The sequence below is a fragment of the Schistocerca americana genome, chromosome 5 (assembly GCF_021461395.2).
Source record: "Schistocerca americana isolate TAMUIC-IGC-003095 chromosome 5, iqSchAmer2.1, whole genome shotgun sequence".
Lineage (NCBI taxonomy): Eukaryota > Metazoa > Arthropoda > Insecta > Orthoptera > Acrididae > Schistocerca > Schistocerca americana.
Genome location: NC_060123.1, coordinates 646,455,719 through 646,482,353, shown reverse-complemented (window position 1 = coordinate 646,482,353; position 26,635 = coordinate 646,455,719). Strand labels below are relative to the sequence as shown.

Genomic DNA, 26,635 nt, shown 5'->3' with positions numbered 1-26,635 from the left:
CGCCACTTTCCTCATGCTTGGCCTCCCAGGTCCCCAGACCTCAGTCCGTGCGATTATTGACTTACCTGAAGTCGCAAGTGTATCGTGATCGGCCGACATCTCTAGGGATGCTGAAAGACAACATCCGACGCCAATGCCTCACCATAACTCCGGACATGCTTTACAGTGCTGTTCACAACATTATTCCTCGACTACAGCTATTGTTGAGGAATAATGGTGGACATATTGAGCATTTCCAGTAAAGAACATCATCTTTGCTTTGTCTTACTTTGTTATGCTAATCATTGCTATTCTGATCAGAAGCGCCATCTGTCGGACATTTCTTGAATCTTTGTATTTTTTTGGTTCTAATAAAACCCCATATCATTCCAAGCATGTGTGTCAATTTGTACCTCTCTATCTCTCGCTATCTACATTATTCCATGATACTGACTTTTTGATCACCCTATATATATATATATATATATATATATATATATATATATATATAAAACTTTGTTTTCCAGATGTACAAACTGTCTTAAGAACTCATTTATGTCTCTACTAGCAGTAAAGAGCACCTTTCCTGTTTTATATAAGTTTATAGAAAGTAGTTGAACACTCAAGCAATAACAAAGAAAAGAACTTGCTCTAACAAAGCCCTGATTACTTAGGGGGTGCCACAAGGCTCTGTTCTAGGCCCCTTTCTCTTTCTGCTTTTTATTAATTATCTTCCCCTAAAACTTCCTAAAATTTCTCCTATACTGATTTCTGATGATACAGATCTGTTGTTCAGTAGCACATCAGTGCAACAAATGAGTGACCAAATATTCGATTCAATGAGAAGGGTGCTTTCTTGGCTTCACAGAAATAAACTGGTGTTGAATGAAAATAAAACAGGCCACATGTTCTTCAGTCTATCACAAAATCACACCTTACTCAAATGATACCCATAGTAATACAATGCCATGAAATCGATTAAGTTGAAGCAACGAAATTTTTGCGATCGTGGGTGGATAACACTTTTAAGTGGAATGTGCACGGGGATAAAGTACTGAGTAAGCTGAGCAGCCTCTGTTACGCTGTTAGAATTCTCAGCCAAACTTGCAACACAGATACATTAAAAACAGTGTACTTCGACCTAGTTAATTCCTTTTTAACATACGGCATTCCCTTCTAGGGTTATCACACGAAAAAATCTTTATAATGCAGAAAAGGCTCTTAAAGATAATAAACCAAGAGCATCCTAGATCATCAGGAAAGTCAATTTTCAAAAACTTGAAAATTTTACTAGTACCCCGTATTTATATAATGGAAAGTGCTGTTCGTAAAAAAAAAACGTGTACTCCACAACAGTAAACAGGGGATATACATGATCACAAAACAAGAACAAATTTGATCATTCACTGCTGCCCCAGAGACTAAGTAGGTTTCAAACTGGTCTCATGAATCTAGGTACTGAGCTGTACAATAAACTTTACAATAAACTTTACAATAAACTTCTTATGACCATAAGAAGTAGTAAATGGCTATCTACTGATGAGTACTGAAAGGCAAATTTACCTTATCCCTCCAAAACTACTTCCCAGAAAAACAAGAATACAAGCTCACTAACTTCAAATAACGCAATAAATTTAATTTTACCTATTCTTAATCTGGTTGTATATACTGAAATAAACTGCACAGTAAGTTAGTTGTGTCCGGGATATACAGAAATAAGACTATATGTTTGTACTTACTGTAGTTTCTTTCTTTCCCATCATGCATTGTAAGCCCTCACGCATTACTGTTACTTCATGTTCTATGCATCTCCATACAAATGTAAACTGTCTCCTATGTGTACTTAGCTTTGTCAGTTTTTAATTCAATTACCCATATTAATTGCATCATATGTGTATTTAGCTTTCTGACAATTTTTATGCCTTCATACATTTAAGCTTATTCATTTGAAATTATTTAACTTTAATACTGTTTCCACTATGTCTTAAAACATTAAACAATCGCCGCAAAATTCTGTAAACCATGTCCCATATCTTTGTACAGTGAATACCACAATATGCCTGGGACAATAAATAAATAATAAAAAAAGTTAATGATGCTGAACCTCCAGCGAAACAAGTCTGGGAAGTATAAAAAAAAACGAAAATTTTATGCTCTAGGTGGACCCCGCTCAAAGGCAAACCAAAGAAACTGAGATTTGGTTACCAATAAATTTCAAATGTAAGGACATATTTTTTATCACTTGTTAACTTTATCGAGAAAGACGGCAGTCTTCTTTGACATCAACTAATCTTCCAATGTTGAGAGAGTAGATAGTGGCTGCCATTCGAGTATTGTTGTCCAAATGTTCATTAGTTAGTCTGTTTCTGTACTTGTTTTTTTACGAATGTCTGGAAAATGAACTTAACACAGCTATTTAGAGTTGAACACGCTTTGCCTTCCAACAACGTGGACCAAAAACGAACTTTTTTTAGCAACAAGAGGTTAAGTATTTTCAGAGCTTGAAGAAAGCGATCTGGAAGATAAAGTTTTGAAAATCAGTCAGTTCAACTCCACTCTTGCATTGTCTCATTGGAAATCAAAATGCTTCACCACCTGAGTAGAGCGCTCTTCAGGATTAATCTCTCTAAAATGAGATTTGGCAAACTGCAACATTTCAAATGCTTTTGTAGTCCTGGATGCGTTTGTTAAATTGAGTCTTCAAATCTGAAAGAATTTGTTGTTGTAAGGAGATATTGAAGAGCTTTGCTTGTCAGGGTTTATTTCAAACAAGCAACGTGTTTGTGTTCGCCTTGGATGATATTCCCTTTTTCTGTGATTAATTATTGAAACTCGGAATGACACCTCGGTATTTGATTTATTCCTAAAAAAGTTGACTGTGGAGCTTTAAGTCTGGTTTATAGTTGACTTACCATTTGTTTCTTTGGAAAAGAATCAGTTAGGAAAGCCTTTCAATCCCTGAGTGAACGGTTTTGAAGTGACGTTCGCCCTGACCTTTCTTTCCAATTGATACAGTTACATACAGCGCAGTAAACACACGCATTTACCCTTCACATGGGTAAAGAAGTAATGGGTTTGCAATTGCGAATCAAAGTGCTAAGTTTTTGCCATTTCCTTAGAACAAACCTAGCTCATTATCAATGCGTAAATCAAACTATGCACATTAGAGAATGTCTAATATACACACGAAAAACATAGCGTGCGCAAACTCAAGCGAATACATTGAGTGACAAGTCATGGTATAGCGATATGATCATATACACATGGCGGAAGCATCGCGTACGCAAGGTATAAATGGGTAGTGCGTTGGCGGAGCTGTCATACGTACTCAGGTGATTCATGTGAAAAAATTACCGACGTGGTTACGGTCGCATGACGAGAATTACGACTTTGAAAGCGGAACGGTAGTTGGCGCTAGACGCAGGTGGGTGACATTCCATTTTGGAAATCGTTACGGAATTCAATACTCGGGCATCCACAGCGTCAATAGTGTGCGGAGGATACCAAATTTCAGGCACCACCTCTCACCGTGGACAACGCAGTGGATGACGGCGTTTACTTAACGTCGGAGTGCAGCGGTGTTTGCGTGAAGTTGTCTGTGCTAACAGACAGGTAACTCTGCAGGTAGCAGTGTGGGACGTACGACGAATGTATTCGTGAGGATAGTGTGGCAAAATTTGACGTTAATGGGCTGTGGCAGCAGACGATGGAATCGAGTGCCCTTGCTAACAGCACGACGTCGCCTGCAGCGCCTCCCCTGGGCTCGTTAAAACATCGGATGTGTGTCGTCCTGAAGGGGGTGACTTCAACACAAACAAGCGTAACTTCAGGCGTGCCCCAGGGCAGCGTAATAGGTCCGCTGCTTTTTACGATTTGCATAAACTATCTGGTTGATAGTATTGACCACGCCATTAGACTGTTTGCCGATGATGCTGTAAGCTACAGGAAAGTAGTATCACACCAAAAGTTGTGAACAAATCAATGAGGATTTGCAGAAAATAAGTGCGTGGTGTAATGACTGGCAGTTTCTCTCGGTATTAGTAAGTGTAACCTACTGCGTATAACAAGGCGAAAATCCCCATGTACGAGTACAAAATAAATGCCCGGTCTTTGGAAGCGGTAACGTCCGTCAAGTACCTGCGTGTGACTATTCGAAATGATCTCAAATGTAATGGTCAGATTACAAAAGTAACGGGTGAAGCGAACTCTAGATTGCGGTTTATTGGTAAAATCCTGAAGCGATGCAGTCTTTCAACAAAGGAAATAGCTAACAATACGTTAGTTCGTCTAGTGTTAGAGTATTGTTCGTCTGTATGGGACCCTTACCAGTTGGGTCTGATTCAAGAAATTGAGAAGGTCCAACGAGGAGCGGCAAGTGTCGTGACTGGTACATTTAGCCATCGAGAGAGCGTTACAAATCTCATAGAAAGTTTGAAGTGGTACACAATTGAAGATAGACGGCGCGCTAAACGGAAGGGACTGCTCAATAAATTCCGAAATCCGATCTTCGCCGAGGATGAAGAACACATTTTATTACCACCAACTTTCAAATCGCGCAATGATCACCATTCAAAGATAAGGGAAATTAGAACTCGTACTGAGGCGTTTAGACAGTCGTTTTTCCCTCGCGCTATCCATGAGTGGAACAGAACAGAGGGGGGGAAATATGACTTCGACGCGGATTGTGCCCTCTGCCACACACCGCTTGGTGGCTAACGGAGTACATATGTAGATCTGTAGATGTAGCATGGACTCTAGACGTCAGGAAAACCTTAACCTGGTCCGATGAGCCCGATTTCAGTTGGTAACAGCTGATGGTAGGGTTAGAGTATGGAATAGATCCCACGAAGCCATCGTCCTAAGTTGTCAATAAGGCTCTGTGCAAGTTGGTGGTGGCTCCGTAGCGATGTGGGCTGCGTTTACTTGGAGGCTGACTGGTCCAACCGAACCGATCATTGACTGGAAATCGTTATCTTCGGCTACTTGCAGACCATTCGCTGCCATTCATTGACTTCATGTTCGCAGACAATGGAAATTTCATGGGTGATAGTGTGCCATGTCACCGGGCAACCGAACAGCAACTGTTCGCGACTCGTTTGATGAACATTCTGCACAATTCGGGCTATTGATATAGCCACCCACATCGCCCAACATGAATCCCATCGAACATTTACGGGACAAAATCGAGAGATCCTTTCGTGCACAAAGTCTTCCAGAAGCAACACTTCGGAATTATGGACGACAGTGGAGGCTGCATGGATCAAAATTTCTGCAGGGGACGTCCAACAGTTTGTCGAGTCGACGTCGAGGAAATGGAAGTCTGACACGATATTAGGAGGTATGCCATGACTTGTCACCCCAGTGTATAACCAGCTATGAGACTGACAATGTAGTGTTCTTGACTGACAATAGCACTTGCGGGGCAGAATCAAGCAGTTGCTCTTTTGACTACGCTCAGAGTTCAGTGGAGCTACCCAGGCTAGCCAACGTGAGTGTTGCTGCGATCTACCGAAAATGTCCCCGCAAATTACTAGTAGCTCTCGATTGACGGTTTTTCCATCACTAAGCTACCCTTCAGTAACAGGAGAATGTTGTTGTTGTTGTCTTCAGTCCTGAGACTGGCTTGATGCAGCTCTCCATGCTACTCTATCCTGTGCAAGCTTCTTCATCTCCCAGTACCTACTGCAGCCTACATCCTTCTGAATCTGCTTAGTGTATTCATCTCTTGGTCTCCCTCTACGATTTTTACCCTCCACGCTGCCCTCCAATGCTAAATTGGTGATCCCTCGATGTCCCAGAACATGTCCTACCAACCGATCCCTTCTTCTAGTCAAGTTGAGCCACAAGCTCCTCTTCTCCCCAATTCTACTCAAAACCTCCTCATTAGTTATGTGATCTACCCATCTAATCTTCAACATTCTTCTGTAGCACCACATTTCGAATGCTTCTATTCTCTTCTTGTCTAAAATATTTATCGACCACGTTTCACTTCCATACATGGCTACACTCCATACAAATACTTTCAGAAACGACTTCCTGACATTTAAATCTATGTTAACAAGTTTTTCTTCTTCAGAAACGCTTTCCTTCCCATTGCCAGTCTACATTTTATATCCTTTCTACTTAAACCATCATACATTTTTCTACTTAAACCATCATCAGTTATTTTGCTCCCCAAATAGAGAAACTCCTTTACTACTTTAAGTGTCTCATTTCCTAATCTAATTCCTTCAGCATCACCCGACTTAATTCGATTACATTCCATTATTCTCGTTTTGCTTTTGTTGATGATCATCTTATACCCTCTTTTCAAGACACTGTCCATTCCTTTCAACTGCTCTTCCAAGTCCTTTGCCGTCCTTGACAGAATTACAATGTCATCGGCGAACCTCAAAGTCTTGATTTCTTCTCCATGGATTTTAATACCTACTCCGAACTTTTCTTTTGTTTCCTTTATTGCTTGCTCAATGTACAGATTGAATAACATCGGGGATAGGCTACAACCCTGTCTCACTCCCTTCCCAACGACTGCTTGCCTTTCATACCCCTCGACTCTTATATCTGCCATCTGCTTTCTGTACAAATTGCAAATAGCCTTTCGCTCCCTGCATTTTACCCCTGCCACCTTCTGAATTTGAAAGAGAGTATTCCAATCAACGTTGTCAAAAGCTTTCTCTAAGTCTACAAATGCTAGAAACGTAGGTTTGTCTTTCCTTAATCTTTCTTCTAAGATAAGTCGCAAGGTCAGTATTCCTTCACGTGTTCCAACATTTCTACGGAATCCAAATTGATCTTCCCCTAGATTGGCTTCTATCAGTTTTTCCATTCGTCTGTACAGAATTCGCGTTAGTATTTTGCAGCTGTGACTTATTAAACTGATAGTTCGGTAATTTTCACATCTGTCAACACCTGCTTTCTTTGATATTGGAATTGTTATATTCTTATTGAAGTCTGAGGGTATTTCGCCTGTCTCGTACATCTTGCTCACCAGATGGTAGAGTGAATCCCATGTTATAAAACAAAAAACTCATCTCTTTGGCAGTGTAATTGTGCGTCCACATGTCATTTTTCTGTTTAACTTTCATGTGTTTATAATTCCAGCAGCACGAACATTCATCCATATTTGTGGAGGGCGTGCGTCATAGCACTTTGCTTCTCTGGTGAGGCGGAACCATAAACATTCACTTCATTAAGGCAGAGGCCATCAAAGTTTTTTCATAGTCGGCTAGAGAACGGACGAAATGTCGACTGCGGCTGGTATTATCGTTCTATACAACACGTGCAAGCCGGAAGGAAAGCTCTGTTAGAAAGACAAAAAACTAGGGTCAGCATTCCGTGTTAGCCATGGCTGAGTGGACAACAATGCTTAAAAACAAAAAGCAACCAACATATGTATGTGCTAAAAAAGTTATCGAGGAAGATAGATCAGACCTACTGTGCACATATCTGAATCCAACGATCAAAGCAGCAAGAAACGTTAGCCTTCAAGATATCATCACTGTTTGGATTTATTGGGTCATATCATAAGTTCGTAACAGAGTATTTTTGCCGAGCGGTCTCAGGCGCTGCAGTCATAGACTGTGCGGCTGATCCCGGCGGATCTTCGAGTCCTCCCTCGGGCATAGGTGTGTGTGTTTGTCCTTAGGATAATTTAGGTTAAGTAGTGTGTAAGCTTAGGGACTGATGACCTTAGCAGTTAAGTCCCATAAGATTTCACACACATTTGGACATTTGAACAGAATCTTTTGGTCATCAATAATAGATATTCTCTTTCACTGTTCACAACAGTCTTCCAACGCTGGGGTAACTTTTCGATTCTGCGACTGTAGAAATCACGTGGTTTTGAGGCGAAGAAACCGTCGAGTCATGTTCGGAACGCATTTTCATCCGGAAAAAAGAAGTTTCTTGAGCGCTGTTCGATAGACCGGAAAAGTGAAAATCTGAGGGCGCAATATCAGGTGAATAAGGCGGTTGCGGAATGATCCCCAAGTTAACTCCTGTAGAGTGTTTTTTGTTAGTCTAGCAGAATGCGGGCGGGCGTTGTATCAGAGTGACATCACTTCGCGCAATCTTCCCGGTCGTTCCTCTTAGACTGTGCCTGAGAGACGTCTTAGTACATGACAATAAGTGTCAGCAACGATGGTTATACCTCGGGGAAGTAATTATTTGTACACCACACTGTCGCTGTTCCGTCAGGTGCATAACACTATCACTCGTGGGAGCGCGTGGGTCTTCGTACGGGGAGCTGGTGCCTTGTTTAGACTCAACCATACCGCCCTCTTCCTTATGTTAGCGTAAATACAGCGTTTCTCGTCACCATAATGATACAGGATAGGAATTGTCGGTGTTGTTCACTAGCCAAATGATGATGGGCAAGGAGAGATGCACGTATGTCCACCCACTCGTCTTCATGATTGTTGCTTACAGCATACGGTGCCCAACACCCAATATTTGAACATGTAAACGTCGCAGGGTAGTGAAATATTCACAGTTTCATCACATCTGCCAGTTTTCGAGCACACTCACGTGGATCATTGTGGAATAATGCTGTTAAAGGGTCTTCATCAAACCCCGAACATCTTCCTGAACTTGAAGAGTCACTAATGTCAAAGCGATTCTCATTAAAACAAGAAAACCATTTTCTTGCTGGGCTCTGTCCAATGCCATACACGGCGCAAATGTTTCTGCCCGCCACCGCTGCTGTCACCTCTCCATTGAACTCAAACAAAAGAATATGTCGGAAGGATTCCGATTTCTCCACATGGCACTCCATTTTCTATCGTCCACAGCTCAACTCCTCATCTCCAATGACAAAATAACAACATGTAAACTCATATAGGACCAGTGAATTACAAATGAAAAATTACAATCGGTAAATAAACCCATAGTAATCGGGATACGAGCATGCCAATAAAAAATGCTACGAACTTACTACGCGAATCTGATACACTACTGCGTTCAATCAAGCGAACTGCTTTCAACTGTCATTCGATATGCTTATTTAACAGACCCCATTTTCGAGAATGTTTGCTCAGAGACGTAGGTTGTTAGAACACTAATGCCATACCAGCGCCAAATTTCTTGAGTTTCCGGAAGTTAGTATCAGATAAGCAGAAGTAAAATCCGAAGCTCTCCGATGTATAAAACAGCTTAAAATGGCTGATTACTTAACAGTTCATGAGTTAATGCATTAAATACCTGACGTGTAGCAGGTGCGGGAGAAAAAGCTTAGAAACCGTTTGAAACAAAGTTTAAAATTTACTGGAAGTAGCTAACTGCTGCCATCATGAAACATTGGACGAATATTAACTTCGTAATTAAGTTCCATTTTAGGCAAAAGGAAGTTTTGAGGCAGCTCAATGTTTATGACGACACCTCTCCTGAACTATCTGTCATGCAGTGATATAATTTTGCAGGTACGCTTAGACGCTTACAAGGATGCCGTCTGCAAAGTTTGTTTCTTCTCCACTACTGAATGTATTCCCAACGAATTAAAACGTCGTGTCTGATGCTGAATTTTTATTGCTTGAACAACGAAGTCACAGCATGCGATAAACGTTCCTCGTTTTATTATTTTGTGACGGTGTGAGCCAGAAAAAGTTGCGAAAAGGTTAAATCTATATGTAAAGTTCGTTGGTAGTCGTTACGTTCAAATGGCTCTGAGCACTATGGGACTTAACATCTATGGTCATCAGTCCCCTAGAACTTAGAACTACTTAAACCCAACTAACCTAAGGACAGCACACAACACCCAGCCATCACGAGGCAGAGAAAATCCCTGACCCCGCCGGGAATCGAACCCGGGAACCCGGGCGTGGGAAGCGAGAACGCTACCGCACGACCACGAGATGCGGGCAGAAGTCGTTACGTACTCTCATTCTCAAATAATGTATGGAAGAAGTCCGGATATTTACGTGCCATCAGTTACACTGATTCCACACACACACACACACACACACAGACACAGTTTCTAACTGTAATAAACGCATGTTCATAAAGAAACAGAATTCCTTGAACGACTAGAGATGGGACGTTCATTTTAACAGGACATGTGCATTAGCATGTTCTGCATAAATGATTAGCATTTTAGTCAGCATGTGTCCTGTTACCTAGTAGATGAAGGGTCCGCCATGGGCCCTGATAACGTGTTCCACGCGTGATGGCATCGAAGCGTACAAGGCGCGAATGGCGGCGTGTAGTACTCGTATTGCCATCCATGCTGCATTCGACTGATTCCAAAACTCATCTGCTGTGTTACCCACTGGGTTACAGTGCTGCACCTGTCGTTTCTCCATACACCATACCTTTTCGATTCGCATCAAGTCTGGTGGCCAGGTGGGCCAGGGCAAAAGGTTGACATCCTGAGACACCAAGAAGGCACGTGTTCATGCATCCAATGTGTGGTTGTGCATCGCCTTGCTCAAAAATGGCGTCTGGGGTGTTGTGCAGAACGGTTATGGCTACAAACGCTACTGCCGTCTATCCTGATTCTGCCCATTCGTCTAATGTAGGAGGAGAAGTGGACAGGGCACACGTAACCTAAGTCGCCTAAGTCGTAATAAACGACGGACCGTTACCCCTGGTAGTGTACGATGTGTTCCACTGTGGTGCCAGAGCAGAGGATGATGCAGATCTGTCCTCCAGTGCCACTCAGATGATGTGTCGATCGTGTCGTGGTGCGACCTGACCCATCTCGCTGTTTTCTAAGGCCCACTGCCAAAACACTTCGTCCCACACGAGTAGCAATTTCCCGGACGGATGCATCACATTGTCTCATGCCAATAACGCGCCCTTTTCCATACTCGCTAATTTGCTACTATGATTCGCGCATACATCTGCGAGGCATCCTGCACATCTACTCTAGTCATACTGATCCATTTCTTTCGGTTTATAGGGACAACTAGAGCCGCAGGCACATTTTACCGGAAGGCAGTGTTGCGCCGCGATATCGATATTAACCTTGAATCCGCTGCCCGACATGGTCCAAATGCATTTCTGCAGAATATACTAATGTACATGTCTTGTGAATATGTAAGCCCTGTCTATAAGCGGTCACGGTGTTCGATTTTTTTCTCAATAGGAGTGTACTTGTCTTACTGTGTTAAACTTTTAGAATAACATTATACCTCTTAATGAGTAGATTATGTCAGCATTTTAAAGTTTGTTAGCCACAAACAGGCCGAACGTTAACGAAGGTGTCAGTATAGAGACGGGGATTAGCGACCACGATGGCGTCATAGCGACTATGGTTAAAGTTAATACATCAGTCACGGAGCCTGAGAGTGCGTTTCTGGTAGAAAGAGCAGATAAGCAGTTGTTAGCATCTCATTTGGACAATGAACTGACATCATTTAGTTCCTGTATGATGATCGTAGAGGAAGTATAGGCAAAACAGACTGTAAACCGTGCTCTGGAGAAGTATGTGCCTAGCAAATGGGTTAATGACGGGAAAGACCCACGCGATTTAACAACGAAGTTCGGAAAATCCTCAGGAAGCAAAGGTTGTCTGCACTCTAGGTTCAAAAGAGAACGAGCAAATGAAGACAGAGATTAATAGAGATAAGTGCTTCTTTGAAAAGATCTACATCTGAAACACACGACTATTAACACCATCATATCGTAGCAAAAGATCTGGCCGAGAAACTTCTGGTCCTAATTTAAATCGCTAAGCGGGTCTAGGGCTTACACCTTTGAACATTTGAACTAACTCCCGTATGGATGATATTGTAACAAGCATTCCTGGTGTAGAGAAGCAACTGAAGGAGTTGAAAACAAATAGTCATCAAACAACTGGAAAAAAGCCCAGGTGGCTCCTGTATATCAGGGGTAAAAGAATGGACCCACATAATTACAGACCAATATCCTTAACATCGGTTTGCTGCAGAGTTCTTGAACACATTCCGAGTTCGAACGTAATAAATTTATTTGAGACCGAAAAGCTTATGTCTATGAACCAGCATGGTTTTAGAAAGCATGGTTCGTGTGAAACTCAGCTTGCCCTTCTCTAGCATGATTAGAATTGCAGACTGTTGATCACGAGCAACAGACAGATTCCATATTTCTACATTTCCGAGAAGCATGTGACACGGTGCCAAACTGCAGACTGTTAATGAAAGTACGACCGTATGGAATAGGTTCCCTGATATATATCCAAGACTTCTTAAGCAACCGAACCCAGTACAACGTCGTCGACGGCGAGTGTTCATCAGAGACAAGGGAATCACCATAAGTGCCCCAGGGTAGTGTGATAAGACTTCGGTCATTTCCTATGTACAGTACATAAACGTGGACAACAATGTGGGGTTGTCTGCTAATGACGCAGTGGTGTACGGGAAGTTAAGTGAATGTAGGGTGATACAAGATGACTTAGACAAAATTTCTAGTTAGTGTCACGAATGTCAGCTAGCTGTAAATGTAGAAAAATGTAAGTAACGGGGATGAGTAGGAAAAACAAACCTGTGATGTTTCAATAAAGCGTTAGTAGTTTGCTGATTGATATAATCACGTCGTTTAAATATCTGGATGTATTGTTGCAAAGCGACATGTAATGGAATGAGCATGTGAGGGGTGTTGGGGGAAGACGAATGGTGTACTTAGGGAGAATTCTAATAAAGTGCGGATCATCTGTAAAGGAGACAGGATATAAGACGCCAGTCCTACCTGTTCTTCAGTACTGCCAGAATGTTTTTGGGATCACAGTCAGGTTGGATGAAAGGTAGACATCGAAGTAATTCAGAGACGAGTTGCTACATTTGTACTGGATGCCTCTAACAGATCGCAAGTATTACGGGTATGGTTCAGGAACTCAAACGCAAGTCCCTGGGCAGAGAAGGCGACGATCTTTTCATGGGACACTACTAAAAAAAAGTTTAGAGAACCGGCTTTTGAGGCCGACTCCATCATAATTCTGTTGGCGCCAACATATATTTCGTCTACGTCCCTGAGAATAAGATCGAAACTAGTGCTCATATGCGGGCACATAGAAAGTAAGCCGGCCGGTGTCACCGAGCCATTCTAGGCGCTTCAGTCTGGAACCGCGTGACCGCTACGGTCGCAGGTTCGAATCCTACCTCGGGCATGAATATGTGTGATGTCCTTAGGTTAGTCAGGTTTAAGTAGTTCTAAGTTCTAGGGGCTGATGACCTCAGATGTTAAGTCCCATAGCGCTCAGAGCCATAGAAAGTAATTTTTCCCTCGCTCTATTTCGAGTGTAACAGAAAAGGAAATGGCTGATAGTATTACAGTTTCCCTCCGTCACGCACCATACGGTGGCTTGCGGAGAATGTAGATTTAGGTTTAAACAGGAGAAATACTGAAAAAAGATACATTGTTGCTCCTCAGAACCGTTACAGCCGCCTGCAACAGGTACTGCGTCCGAGAATAGTCGCTTACCAACATAGTTCCACTGCGCTGTTCAGCAGACAACAGCTAGCTGGGAGCTCATGTGCATTTTCATTTGTACTGTGCTGAGGTTATCTTTTAAAATTATTTCTGTGCAATAGTGTCTCCTGACTCCAAAGAAATGTGATCAGAATTTATAGATGACTAGCGAACCCGGCAATGCTCCACAACTGCTGTATACAGGGTTACAGTTATTGAACTATATGAAATAAAATAGTTACAACTTCTGAACGGTTTGCGTTAGGACATTGAAACTGCACGATTGGCTGCGGGGCATGATGGGAATTATTATGCACATGCATGTTTGGTTTAGCGACGAAGCGAACTTTCATTTGGATGGGTTCGTCATTTAGCAAAATTGGCGCATTTTTGGGACTGAGAGTCCGCATTTTGAGATCGAGAGGTCTCTTCACCCTCAACGTGTGACTGTGTGGTGTGCAGTGTCCAGTCGCGGAATAATCGTGTGGTATTCCTTGATGGCACGGTGACTACATCCAGGTTTTGGAAAATGATTGCATCCCGATTAATCAATGTGACGCTGATTTCGACAAGATGTGGTTTACTTCTTGATGCAATAATTTACCAACAGTCGTATGTAATGTCGAAATTTATTTTATTTTATGAACTTTTATGTGCTACCAGTTTCGGCATTACATTGATGCCATCTTTAGACCCCACAAGTCATAGTCGTAAAATCGCTATACGCGGAAGGAGCCATGTAACTGGATCCGTGAATCAAATCGTCCTGCAATAGCTCTTGGCGACCAGGCGACACAGACTCAACAGTCTGTAATTGACTGGGTCCTTGGCCCAGGGCCAAACAATGCTTCGGCTATATACTGTCCCTGCCACGAGCGGACACTTCACTTTATCTCCCTCGACTCCTCCTGAAAGGCGAGCGGAAATACCCAGTGGGGCTGGCCAGACAAAGTCACTCACTGTCCTGGTACTCTCTGCTTATCCTGAGTCACCGTAGCTCCAGTAAACTACAGGAAACTAGCTTAGCTCCCGCTGCTTCACTCCCGTTGACTTTATGGTCTGCACAGAATTGTTTTCCTTGAGTCGAATGTTTATGTTGTTCACAAACTGCAACACTTTCTAGACTTTGTACGCTTAGTAAGGTCACAGAAGCATGATCTTTTCCGAATTTACTTCTGAGTGAAAGGCAATTCCGACAGTTGGAGTCGGAGCTCTTTGTTAATCCTTCCTTTTGAGTTCTTTTGGTGATGTTTCCATAGAAACTTTAATCCCCTACCAGATATTTACTTAGAAGTGAAATACAAATATTCATAGAATTAGCTTTAAAGCTTAAGTAACTGTTTAATATTTTTTAAAACATTTTTCCAATTCTTTCATTCCCATAGGGGTTACATTTCCAAAATTTCCGAAACTTGGATTTCTTTATTTCTGACCGAGAGATCAAATAACGATTCTAGCTTCAAAACTGCTCTAATATAGAAGCTTTTCAAAGAACTTTTCATCCCCTATTTCAGAACCTTATGGCTGGAATTTCGAAACACCCCTTCTTAAATGACACCTACAGTATAGGTACAACACCCTTTGCAGATTTCAATTTTGTCTGGGCCATGATGAGTCAGTGACTGAGTCAGTCAGTCAGGACATTGCGTTTTTTATATATGAAGGGGTACCTAAAAAAGGACCGGAATTATTTTTAAAAGCTACATATTTTCAAATTGTTAAAATGTAAATCCCTCAAAAATACTCTTCATCACAACTAATACACTTGTTCCACCGATGCTTCGATTGTAGGAAACATTTTTTGCAGGCGTCTTTAGAAATGGTTGACAGCTCCTTCCAAGTTCTTTTTGACATCTTCACTGTTGTAAAATCGGTGTTCTTTGATGCCCCTTTCCAGGCGTGGAAATAAGAAAAAGTCGCACGGTGCCGGGTCAAACGAGTAAGATGTGTGGGGCGGCGTCACCATGCCATTTATACCCAAAAACTGTCTCGTAGAGATGCCTTGTGTGCAGGTGCGTTCTCGCGGTACAACTTATCTTCTGTTAAAATTCGCTGAACTGAGCTCCAAGATCTCCGACAGTTGATTGTCTGTCGACGGTCTGTGAGCACAAGCTCTCAAATTTTTTCAATATTCTCGTCGATTCGGGCAGTTGATGGACGTCCAAAACGAGGTTTGTCATCACTCGACAGTCCGCCCCGGTAGCTGAGTGGTCAGCGTGACAGACTGTCAATCCTAAGGGCCAGGGTTCGATTCCCGGCTGGGTCGGAGATTTTCTCCGCTCAGGGACTGGGTGTTGTGTTGTCCTAATCATCATCATTTCATCCCCATCGACACGCAGGTCGCCGAAGTGGCGTCAAATCGAAAGACCTGCACCAGGCGAACGGTCTACCCGACGGGAGGCCCTAGCCGCACGACATTTCCATTTATCACTCGACATACCACCTTTTTTAAATCGAACAAATCACTCTTACACTTGAGTTTCTGCCATAGCGTCATGTTTTCAACATTAAAGACAGTTTCAGCAGCATTTTTGCCGAGTAGAAAATACAGTTACTGTAGATGGACAGAACAATCCAGGTCGACAAACCAGGTGGCACTGAACTTGCAATTAGTTAGGCTGTAGACACCTAGCGGCAGAAATGCGAACTAGACAAGCTCCGGCCACGGCAGTTCTATTCCGGTTTTTTCTGGGTATCCCCTCGTAGCGATAACATATGCAAAACGGCCACAAGAAAAGAGGAGGAATTAATATAATCCACTTTCCCTCGGCAATTATTAAAGGTACTTATTCCAAGCGTTAAACATTTATTAGATTGACAATGATGGAACTCAGATTGTGACGAATTTAAACACGAGACGTTCCAGTTAAGCAATGGACTGACTTGTATCAGTAGGGTACTACTATTGTTAGTAATAGGGTTGTTACTGTTATTGCATGACGTAGACGATGTCTCCTGAACCGATCTCGGTTCTGTAAATATGCCAAAGTCGTCATCGGAAAGGTCAATTAGATTACAAAATTACTCACTCAGTTCTTTTGCGTAGACCACAGAGTGCACCTGCCTTCTTTCGTGCACATTACTATAGCACTAGCTTTGTTCAAGAGGGTGCTTCTATCGAGGCCAAAACCGGAGCAGTGTGGAGGAGGTATTAACATAATTAGAAACGCTGAATTTCAGTAGTACTTCGTGAAACTGTCAGTTTATTTATACAGCAGAATTAATTGCGATGGATCGAAAGACAAACATCGTCAAGGACACACAGAGGCAATATCAATAGTGCAATGTATGGGAGAAGGCAACAAAGAATTTAAAATATAGAGGAGTGCGTAAAGGCATGATGTTTTACCGTTTGGAGTCAACTATGCCCTTGACAAAAATTGTAAGAGAATGGAAAACAGTAGGTGCACCAACTCACAGAAAAGCACTTAAACGCAAAGATGTAGAATTATATTGTCTAGCCTTTGCAGATAACAAAGCACTTATGCCCAAAAGCAATTCGAAGTACTGCAGGAACAAGCAGAGAAATTCAGTCCACTAATTTCATCTGAGAAGAAGCAAATTGATAACTTGCTGAATGATCTCAAAATTGGCATAACCACGTCTTCCGTGTTACAGAATTTAAATACTCAAGTATATTGATTATTGTAAGTTACAACGAAGACTTCACAAACCACAAACTACGTTTCCGTTAGCAAAAATTATGTTCAAACCCAAAATGCCTTTTCCGGAACTGCAGAAATTGCTCACAACAGTTAACAAACAACAAGCATTAAAGGAACGTATGGGCGAAACATTAAAAACCCAGTTAGAAGTAAAGGAGCCTAAAATTGTTGTAAGAGTCTTCGGATCAAGAACTAAAAATCCATTGCAGAAATGTACAGGCAAATTCTTCAAATCACGTTTATAACGCGTGTGCGGAGAATCTAAATAATGGGACTCACAGTAAGAATCGACCTAAACAGGCCAACACATCATTTTACCACATTTTTGAAAAATGTATACGGCCGAAAGAAGGAACGAACAACAGACGTGTGGGGAGTAACGGGAACAGTTAGCCTCGTGCATGAAAAAATTTCGGACTAAAGGAGAGGGGGCAACCAGCATTTCCGTGTTTTCCATTAAGTGGTCCATTCAGGAAAGTGGTAGCAGTTACGTCAATGAAACCCACGGGTCCAGACGTCGGCCTTGACCCGGTGAGTGATGTGGCGTGTGGCGTCATTCGTACGCCGACCGTGACGTAAAAGAAAACTGGCTATATCTACACTGAGGTGACAAACGTCATGGGGTAGCGGTATGCACACATACAGATGAAGGCAGTACAGAGTACACAAGGTATAAAGGGCAGTGCGTTGGTGGAGCTATACGTCTTCTCACCGCATCCCTGACGTGCTTTACAGGTGACAAATTGTGGGACTGGACAGACTAGTCAGGAATTCGTGCATACGTCAAGATGTTTGTTGTACGAACTGCAGTGCTGGTTCTCACTGGCATATGCCATTTGGTACCCCGGTCATTAAGAGTCTGAGAAAGGTTTCCCATTCCTGCAAAATACTGGCGAGTAATTAGCCTCCCTTCAACAGTTACTAAGTCAGGCGTGTTTCCATATACAATTTTCCCCGTATCAGGAAATTGAGAGATACGGATCTAGAGAACCGCTGTTTCCTTGGACCTCCACAGTATCTCCAACGACCACAGGCATCGATCTGATAGACACAAACACAAGTGCTATCATCGCTGACTGCCATAGCTTGCCACTCAATGTCCCAGTTGATTAGGGATCTACGCCATACGAATCTCTGAGGTGTAGTTTCAGCAGTAAACAATGCATGGCAACTCGAGATAACAACCAATCCTAGACTAATCTGTTCCCTACGATTCTTGATCGCACTCTCCGTGTAACATCTGCCCAAATTTCAGCTGTTGTCGTCTACTTATCTGACAGTCACGCAAACAGTCCTAAAATATTCTCGGTGTTTATTCCTTCTGGAAGGACCTATGTCGATTCTCCTTGCCACGTTGTTGTCCTGTGTCTATCGCGTCACCACTTACTCTGCAGTCATTCAGACACAGCCAACGGTCTACACTATCTGACGAGCTACAGTGCTAGCATATGCCTCCTGCCAGTAATCAGACATTGCTCAAAGTCCGAAAGCCAGCGATGAGTTCCATGAACATGTCCTGAGAATGCTGTTTTTCCAATCGCCACATGAAAAGTGCCGGTGCCGTCAGACGCACCAAATAGCCATCATGTACTCATGTCACCCTTCATATGGAGGAATGACGTTTTTCTGTACTGATAACGCAGAAGGTAAGCTCACGTCACAATTAAATTTTAATAAACATAACCCAAGGACATGGAAATATTACGGGATCAGTTTTTTAGCATTCGGCCCCGTTGTTACTGCTGTAGCACTACCCATTTCCGTCAATGCACCGGGTCGTTATAATTAATTGACGGCGTTCAGAACGCTGCAGCACAGACTGCATACATCTCAGGGTGCTGAAACATTATAGCTATGTCCATTTATGGGTGCACTCGCGGATTAATGAACGAATCTACGATGTTATAATTATATCTTCCCTGAGACATTTAAGTCTCTTCTTTATCTGCGATAATGATTGAAGCAGAAGAAATGGATTAAAATTTGTGCCGCGGCCGGGACTTGAACCCGGGTCTTTTTGCTTGCTAGGCAGAAATGCAACCATTAAAGGTCTCAGGGAAAAGTATAATTATAAGATCACCAATGGTATAGGACTTTCCCATTACGTCCAACGCTGAGGTACTATTCCAGTGCCAGAGAGCCCTGGCAGTGGTGACAATGTGAGGGAAAAGAACCAGCAGTTATGAAGTTTCTGTTGGGGAGCGCACTCAACTTGGGTAGTTTGTGCAGCACTGTGAACCCACGAGGGAACAGTAACTGCTGCGCAGAAGCAAACCCATTTCTGACGTTCTGCGCATGACGTCACTAAGGAACAGCTCTTGGCGCGCGCGAAGTGTACGTCTGAGCTTTGTGTTGTCGTGGTTCGTTCGTGTTGTGTTTCGTGCGTGTTGTCGTTTCCGTTTGGTTATCTTTGTGCAGTGAGTGTTTGTCCGAAGTATTAGAGTGTGTGGAAGCAATGCCAGGTTGTGCTGTTGTTGGCTGTAACTCTCACAATCGCAATACAAAAGGGACTGAAATAGTGTTGGATTGTTTCCCACGTGATGAAAGTCTGCAAAAGGTTTGGCTTTCAAAATGCTTTAGGAAAGATCCTGTGAACGTAGGGAACGCTAGAATATGCTCTCGTCATTTCAAGGAAACGGATTATATCCGGGACTTACGTTCAGAGCTGTTAAATTTACCGCGGAAACTGATTCTTAAGAGTGATGCGTATCCGTCTTGCAATTTGCCTTGTGGTAGTAATGCCAATGATAACACACCGATTGCAATAGAAGAAAGGAAAGAACGTTTTAACAAACGTGAAATTCGTAGAAGAAGCCTAGAGACTTTAAAGAAGCTCTCACCATTGAAGAGGAATGTTGACAAGTATACATTTACAGATGAAGTTCTTTGTAGTGATCCACATAAAGTCACTTCACAGAATTCTGTAGCGTCACTACAGAGGAGAAATGCTCATCTAAGGAACATGTGCATGAAATTGCGAGCACGTAATAAATATCTTAGAGGTCAGCTGTCCTCAATGAAACGACGTCTGCACGAAGAAGAATTTAATAAAAAGGAGCTTGTGTCTCGTGAAACTAATCAAATACTGGGCAAAATATTTTCACCCAATCAAATTAGAAGCTTGTTGCATGGTTCAAAACGGGTTCGATGGGGCAAAGAGGACATTTGTAAGTCTATTACTTTACGTGCTCTGTCGCAGAAGAGTTACAATTTCCTCAGAGAAAAACTCGGATATCCTCTACCTGCAGTGTCAACCTTGCGTTCTTGGATTAATCGCAGTTTCAGTTGCCAACCAGGAATTTTGAAGGATGTTTTAGTGATGATGAAAATGCAGGCTGCAACACTGACTGACAGGGAACGTATTTGCGTTTTGTCATTTGATGAAATGAACATTGACAGTAGAATTTGTTACGATCAGCAAGATGACAGGATTCTTGGACCTCACAGTAATGTCCTTGTTGTCATGGTCCGAGGCTTGTTTGCAACGTGGAAGCAACCTATCTATTTCAATTTTGACGTTCAGATGACAGCAGCACTCTTGAACGAAGTAATTGTTTCCCTGGCCAGCATTTGCTACAATGTTGTGGCTGCAGTAGCAGACATGGGTGCAAAGAATAGTTCTGTCTGGAAGGAGCTTGGCATTACTCATGAAAATACTTGTTTTCCACACCCGTGTGATTCTCTGAGACGTGTGTGGGTGTTTGCTGACGTTCCCCATTTGCTCAAACTCTTAAGGAACCACTTGCTGGATCAAGGAATAATGTTGGAAAACAAGGCTGTGACAAAAACTGTGTTCGAGAAACTGTTAGTTCTGGACAGTGGCGAGATGAAAATATGTCCCAAGTTATCTCAGCAACACATTATAGTGAAGGGCAGAGAGCGACAGCGAGTACGCTTAGCAGCTCAGCTGCTATCAAATACAACTGCACAGGCGATTCGGTATTTGATGCCTGAAGAAGGACACGCCAGTGATTTCATACAGATGGTGGATGAGACTTTCGATGTACTTAATTCAAGGACAAAAGAAAGTAATAAATCACTAGCTTGCGGATTTGGTGTCAATTTTCAAGCCCAAGAACAGTGCCTACGTAAATTTTCGAAGTGTTGTGAGAAGATGCGTGTTGGCAACTCAAAACATCTCCTACCCTTCCAGAAAGGATTTTTGAAAACTGTTCGGTCACTTTTGGGTCTGTTCAGTGACTTAGCTGTTTATAATATTGAATATATTCTTACAGCAAGATTAAATCAAGACTGCTTGGAGAACTTTTTTTCTCTTATAAGAGGCCTTGGACGTTTTTACGATCACCCATCGCCAGTCGAAGTAAAGAGCCGAATAAGACTGTTGTTGTTGGGAGCAAACGCTCATGATATTCCACTTTCAAATGCATCGTCTGTTGAGCCAGATGAAGAAGGAAGATTCGTGACTGCAACTGTTTTTGGCAATATCCTGCCTGATATGTCTGAGGCGTTGGCAATGGTTGAAGGAGAGAAGGAGATAGAAGATTTAGATTTTGGAGTAGGAGAATCCGATGTGCCTCCAATGTCACTGGCTTCTGATTGCAGCACTGAAGGATTTAAATATCTTGCTGGATATGTAGCTTATCGATGCAGACAATATGACAGATCACTGGCCACACCCACTGGAGAGTTACTGACACTGCCTGAGGAGACATCGAGAGGATGGCTGGGCATGGTTTCTCGTGGGGGTTTGCTTGTGCCTTCAGAAACGTGGCTCGAAACAATTAGCAGATTTGAGTTAATTTTTGCCCAGATCCATGGACACGACAGTTTGTCCAGGGAAACTGGTGTCATCAAGAACCTGTGCGCTATACTTACCGAGCGACTCCCCACTATTCACCCAGAAATCATTAAGATTTATGCTAGGACGAGAACCTTTATCCGACTGCGTTGGCTGTCTGCAAAGGACAAGTCGAAGAAAGCAGTTGCCGCTCAGCAACGGAAAGCAAGGAAGTGGTATTTGTCATCGCTTTAGAATGTAAATAAACATTATTTGTGAAAGTTAAATAATATATAAACTTAGTGATAGAAGTGAAGGTCCTCTGACTGTGTGTTTCACAACAAGCAAGACTCTACACTGACAGTGTCAAGGATTGGCTTATTGTTTCCCACACTACATACCAACTTTGCTGAACGGCGGACTCGGTAAGTTAATTTACCACTATTTCCTGTAAATCGTATTTTGCAGCACTTTTTTTGATTCAATGCTCTTTTATATAAGTGAATTTTAACAACTAGGGCAAACATTATACAGCCACCTTGATAAAAATATAAGCCAAGGTTTGAGATGTGAGAAAATTAAGAATGTGTGTGTGTGTGTGTGTGTGTGTGTGTGTGTGTGTGTGTGTGTGTGTGTGTGTGTGTCAGTTCAGGTAGGTAATTCAAATGCTTCCTACAAATAAGGCAATTGCATAATTTCTTGAGTGAAAATGAAAGTGTTTTTGTAGACATGATGTAAACAGAATATAAATGAGCGTTACATAGAGCTTGTCTACAAGTTAACACTTTTCCCAGAGCCAAAGTTAGAAAATCGAATGCTCATTTCGAACGTTTACTTCGTAGAGAACTGCAAAACAGACTGTACTTAGCACTTATTTTTGTATAGTTTGATCTATAGACGCTTGATTTTTATTAAAGTCAGCACTCAGCAGTGTCTGTTTAAAAGCTGGACAAGTTACAGAATATAGCAGTAACTTTCTAGAAATAGCAGAATAACAATTTACCTTTTACTATTTCTGTAGAAACTGAAACATTTCACAAATACATCGCTTAAATGCGCGGACTGCGTCTTGTAGCGCTGTTCAGAGGCAGCGGCGGTTCCTTCGTGACGTCACAGCCTCAGCCAATGGCAGGACAGAACGCTTACTGCTCAACCTTATTTTTTTACGGACCTTGTGTGAACCATAGTGCTGTGGTGGTGTAAGGGTTCAGTCCGCTGTTAGCAGCGGCGGGGCAAGGTCGTCGTGCCTGTGCCCCCCTGTTAGCGCACCGCGCGCGCGAGTGTTTACTGTTTCCCTTCCGCTGCGGCGAGTGTCACGCGTTCGTGTCTCGGTAGTGCCATGGCGCACTCGTATCGCAAGTCCACAATTAAGATCACATTTCAAGCGGACTACGCAAGACCTCGAGCACTTGACATTGAACGTTTCATCCTGGAAGAACTTCACATTGCACCTCAAGACACCATTGGAATCCACCTTTCTATAACAGTGTCGTCTACATAAAAATGATCAATGAAACGACATGCACTGATGTGTGCCGACACGCTCATGGACTTAAATTCAAGCATTCTGATGGTCACATAGGAACTGTCACGATCGACCACGCTGGATTAGGCCTTCGCACTCTGAGGGTCTTCGAGCTGCCATTCGAAGTCCCGCCAGATGTTGTGATGACAGCTTTCAAACCGTACGGCAACGTGCTAAGCCACTTGGCTGAAAAATGGCAAACGTTTGAGACGTGCCCCGTCTTAAATGGAGTGCGACAAATTAAGACTGAACTGACGAAGCATGTGCCGTCCTATTTAGTAATTGGCGGCTGCAGAGCCATTGTCATGTACGACGGACAACCGCGCACTTGCGCCGGCTGTGGCCAGGAGGGACATGTCCGATCGGCCTGCATTCAACGCCGACTGACCCAGACACCGGTTGGTGAAGTTCCATCCCCGGCGACGCCTACTTCACTCCCCATCACGTATGCAGCGGCTGCAACCGCAACAGCTGTTCCTGCCCAGGATCGTAACACCGTATTGCAGTCAGTGGTCGATGACACTGTGGCGGACAGCATGTCCCCCCCCCCCCTATGACGTCATCGGCAGACTTGCCTCAAGACGGTGATCAATTGTGCCACCGAGACGAGCCTAAAGAGAAGATGGAAGTAGAAACTGAAATTGTCCCGACCTCTGCCTTCCTACCAATGGAAACCGCATCAGATGATTGTCGCCCGCACTCTGACACAGAACAACATGTCCGGAAATAACGGTCCCCTCGAAAACGCCATCCGATGATTGCTTGCTTCGGATGTGTGAACCGGACGAACATCCGGCGTCGGACGACACTCAGGACTCTACCACCACAACTCAGCCTTCCCATCACGATGCTACGGCGGATACAATTTCTGAGCCTCAGTCTGACAACATCACTTCTGCTACTGAAAATGCTCGCAAGCGCTCTACTGACAGCACTCATCAACAGTTACCAATTGCTGCATCTGATTCTTGGGCGGATGACGTCGAGGATGAGCCACAGCACCAGGAGGATGCCGAGGGCAGAGATGCTCCCTCGGCTGTACCCAGCACCAACCAACAACAGTGACTACGGCTGTATCGTCAGCCTCTGTGGGGCTACCCCTGCCGCCCACACCTGGCCTCCTACACAACCCAGTTGCCGACCTGGCTGACCAAACATACCGTCTAGCGACTATTAACATCAACAACATACGTGCCCGACATAAACTAGCGATGCTACAGGATCTACTCAACGCAGCAGACATCGACATTGCGTTCCTTCAAGAGGTGTATGTCGCAGACTTCAAGGGACCCTATGGCTACAAGACTTGGATCTCACATGCGTCTGCCAATGGCAGTGGTGTGGCGATCCTCCTCCGCGAAGGTATATCCGCACAAGACGTCGAGTATCTCCCTGACGCTAGAGGCATGGCTCTTACTATCCAAGGAGTCAAACTTATTAACATCTATGCACCGTCAGGATCTGGTCGGCGTCGCGAACAATCCACCTTTTTCGCTCATACAATCACGCCCCTCTTTATGGGCCGTCAGGACGCCTTGACAATGGGAGGAGACTTCAACTGTAGCCAAGCACCTAAGGATCAGTTACCACATCATTCTCCCTGCGCAAAACTTACGGCAATTATAAATAATCTTCAATTGGTGGACTCGTGGGAACATGTTTGTGGCTATCGGCCCGGATTTACCCACTACACCAGCCATTCCTCCAGCCGCATCGACCGGATTTACATCTCGCGCTCAACAGCTGTGGGGACAAGAGCTGCCGAAATTTGGCTCACAGCTTTTTCTGACCACGAGGCCTCCATCTGCGCTATCACCCTCGGCCGCCAGAAGGTATGGCACAGCCGTGGTCCTTGGAAGTTGAACGTCGCCCACCTCGCTTCTCAGGAATGCCGCCGCCTTATAGAGAACACGTGGGACTCTTGTAGCCGCCGGCGTGGCACCTACCGGTCTACACTGTCGTGGTGGTTACTCTGCGCCAAACCAGCCCTCCGGAAGACCTTGATAGGCTACGGCCGAGATGTTGCAGCATGGAAGAGACATACCATGGACTTTTACTACAGCGTCTTAAGGGAATGTACAACACTGCCGTACTCACCTGCACGGCAGGTGACGGTGAACCGTTCCAAGGCACAGATCATCAGATTAACACCAGGAGGGTGCGATCGTCAGAGCGCGCACTCAAGACAGTGGCCCAGGAGGAACCGTCTATTTACCACGTCATTGCAGAACGACGGCGCCGACGCAGGACACTGATCCAAGCTATCACGACGGAAGACGGACGACGCCTTGATACACAGCGCGACATAGAAAACGCCCTTCATGCTCACTACACTAGGCTGTACTCGGAACATCGACATCCCCCAGAGGTGATCGCCGAAGACTCTCAACTCACTTATGGCTCGATCTCTCCGACAGCGGCGGCGAATTTGACAGAAGATGTAACGGAAGAGGAAATCATTGAAGCAATACAGGCTAGGGCTACTCATAAGTCCCCGGGACCTGATGGCCTTCCTCTGGAATTTTACCGGACGTATCAACAATTGCTGGCACCAGCATGGACTGATATTTGCCGCGATCTTATGTCTCCCACGACGCAGATACCTGAGGCCTTCCTAGAAGGACTGATTGTGCCTATACACAAACCACGAGGCGGATCCAGGATCAGTGACTATCGGCCCTTGACCTTACTCAACAGTGACTTGAAGATTTTCACCCGGCTTCTGGTGGCACGCCTAAAGCGATAAGTACGATGTGTTGTGTCGCAGGACCAGGCATCGTTAGGTGGTGACCATAATATTCGCACTGCTTTGTGCCGATATAGAGATATGATCGCGCTAGCCAAAGCTCGCCAACTGCCAGGAGTTTTGGCCTCACTCGACTTTAGCCAGGCCTTTGACAGAGTCGACCACACATTTTTGATGGAGGTACTGCGACACATGGGGTATCCGGACGTCATAGTTAATGTACTGATGCGTCTCCTACGCGGCGCGACGTCCAAGGTGTTATATAATGGCCGTCTTACGCCGCCGGTACAGATCCAGCGATCGGTGCGACAAGGCTGCCCTCTTTCGGCGATATTGTACGTCCTCGCCTTGGAACCACTCCTCTGCGGCCTCCGACAACGCCTGACTGGGATGTCCCTTGGTGGACACACTTTTTGCTGCACTGCCTATGCGGATGATCTGGTACTCCTTCTTCGCAATAATGACGATGTTCGTGCAGCACTGGCGTGGGTGGCGACCTACGGCGCGGCATCGGGGAGCCATCTCAATCTCCACAAATCACACGCCCTGTCTATAGGCAGAGGCCTACCAGACGAGAGCGTCGCACCGCTACGAATCAGTGA

The 26,635-nt window shown here is 43.9% G+C and overlaps 1 protein-coding gene across 1 annotated transcript in view; it reads left to right on the top strand.

Annotated features, from left to right (window-relative positions):
* The window catches only part of LOC124615663 (venom dipeptidyl peptidase 4-like), a 352,342-nt gene that overhangs the window by 283,314 nt on the left and 42,393 nt on the right, over positions 1 to 26,635 (top strand). The gene's annotated exons all lie outside the window — the stretch shown is intronic.